The sequence below is a fragment of the Cucurbita pepo genome, unplaced genomic scaffold, assembly GCF_057944985.1.
Source record: "Cucurbita pepo subsp. pepo isolate OVF unplaced genomic scaffold, ASM5794498v1 scafford_17, whole genome shotgun sequence".
Taxonomy (NCBI): Eukaryota; Viridiplantae; Streptophyta; class Magnoliopsida; order Cucurbitales; family Cucurbitaceae; genus Cucurbita; species Cucurbita pepo.
The window spans coordinates 136,525-139,164 of record NW_028257922.1 but is presented as its reverse complement, the minus strand read 5'-3'; positions in this window follow the sequence as shown (position 1 = coordinate 139,164).

Sequence of the window (2,640 nt, the reverse complement as noted above, 5' to 3'; positions counted from 1 at the left end):
TTGAGTAATGAGTATACCCAACTGTCTAAAATACTTAGTGGGAGGAAAAAGGTATATAAGATACATTGTTTTCCTTTTCACGCTCTCTGAAAAATTCACACGTGAGATTCATGCTCGGCCTCGTGTCGCCCTGGGAGCGTCCTCCATTCGAAAGGTATTTGCATGAGTCAATAACAAGGTGAATAGAGAAAGTATTTATAGTAAGTGGGAGAAGGAAGTATATCAACACGTCCTATGGTCTCCACCACTAGGTTGCACCGTGAGATTCCTATGTTCCGCCTACATGTTGCCCTAGAGCAACTACCCATTCGGAGGGTCGTAACATGGGAGTCGAAACAACGCAAACTCCAGAAATGGATAGGATTTCTTAGATCCGTTCCCAACTTTGGCTTTTTCATTCGATAGCATTGTTGAGACCGATCTTTGAGGTCTGAAAATGGTAGGTCACACTTACGAAGAATTACTAAGAGTTAGTATATTCTTGACCAAAATAACGATAACTAAAAACACTGTAGAAACAAGAGTTATTCTGGGACTTGTGTTTAAGTCAAGAATGTCTTGGTTTAGTGAATGAGTCATTGACTGCCCCTCGGTAGCAGTTGCTCTAACTCACTAAAGTATCGTTGCAAATTAATAATTTTTGGGTACATTACATTTGCTAAAACTGATTGGATTAAACAGGATTAAGTCAAATCACTAATAGAATTTTCTTTATATCACAGCATCACAAACTCAATAGTACAATTACTCGCTTCTGAGAAATTAAACGGCGACAATTACGCAACTTGGAAATCAAACCTAAACACAATACTGGTAATTGATGATTTAAGGTTTGTTTTAACTGAGGAGTGTCCTCCAAACCCCAGCTCAAATGCAAACCGAACAGTTCGGGATGCGTATGACAGATGGATAAAGGCAAATGACAAAGCCCGAGTGTACATTCTAGCCAGCATATCTGATGTTTTGGCTAAGAAACACGATGTTATGGGTACTGCTAAAGAGATTATGGAATCTCTAAAAGGGATGTTTGGACAACCGTCCTTCTCCCTTAGACATGAAGCCATAAAATACATTTACAACTGCCGTATGAAAGAAGGGACCTCAATTAGAGAACATGTCCTGGACATGATGATCCATTTCAATGTGGCAGAAGAAAATGAAGCTATCATTGATGAGAAGATTCAAGTCAGTTTTATCATGATGTCTCTCTCGAAGGGCTTCTTCCAGTTCCGCACCAATGTGGTAATGAACAAAATAGAATATAACTTGACTGCTCTTCTCAATGAGCTACAGACTTATCAGTCCCTCTTAACGAACAAGGAACAAATAGGAGAAGCAAATGTTGTTATCTCAAAGAAATTACTACGAGGATCGTCCTCCAAAAATAAGTCTGGACCTTCTAACTTCTAAAAAGTGTTTTGATGAAGAAGAAGGGTAAAGGGAAAAATAAGATTCCTACTAACCGCAAACACAAGATTCAAAAAGAAGATAAAGGAAAATGTTTCCATTGCAACGAAAATGGGCACTGGAAGAGAAATTGCCCAAAATACCTTACAGAGAAGAAAGTCGAAAAGACACAACAAGGTAAATATGATTTACTCGTTGTAGAAATATTTTTAGTAGAGTATGACAACTCAACTTGGATACTAGATTCAGGGGCAACTAATCATATTTGTTCTTTTTACCAGGAAACTAGCTCCTGGAGAATGCTTGCGGACGGCGAGATAACACTTAGGGTTGGAACAGGAGAGGTTGTCTCAGCAAGATCAGTAGGAAATTTAAAGTTGTTTTTTTTGGAGATAGATTCATTATATTAGATAATGTACTTTTTGTTCCTGAAATAAAAAGAAATCTAATATCTATCTCTTGTTTATTAGAGCAATTGTATAAAGTATCTTTTGAAATCAATGAAGTGTTCATTTGCAAAAGAGATATTCATATTTGTTCTGCAAAACTAGAAAACAAGTTATATATGTTAAAACCGAGCGAAAAAAAAGCTATTTTAAATACCGAGATGTTTAAAACAGCTGAAACTCAAAATAAACGACAAAAGATTTCTCCTAATACCTATCTTTGGCACTTAAGACTAGGCCACATTAATCTCAATAGGATTGAGAGATTGGTTAAAAGAGAACTTGTAAATGAGTTAGAAGACAACTCTTTACCTCCATGTGAGTCTTGTCTTGAGGGTAAAATGACTAAACGATCGTTTTCCGAAAAAGGTTCTAGAGCCAAAGAAACCTTAGAACTGGTGCATACAGATCTCTGTGGTCCAATGAATGTCAAAGCACGAGGAGGGTATGAATATTTCATCAATTTTATTGATGATTATTCAAGGTATGGCTATCTTTACCTAATGCGTCACAAGTTCGAAGCTCTTGAAAATTTTAGAGAGTATAAGACTGAGGTTGAGAATCTATTAGGTAAAACTATTAAAACACTTCGATCAGATCGAGGAGGAGAGTACATGGACTTAAGATTTCAGGACTATATGATAGAACATGGAATAAGATCTCAACTCTCAGCACCTGGTATGCCTCAACAAAATGGTGTATCAGAAAGGAGAAATAGAACTGTGTTAGACATGGTTCGGTCTATGATGAGTTTCGCTCAATTACCCGATCCGTTTTGGGGATATGC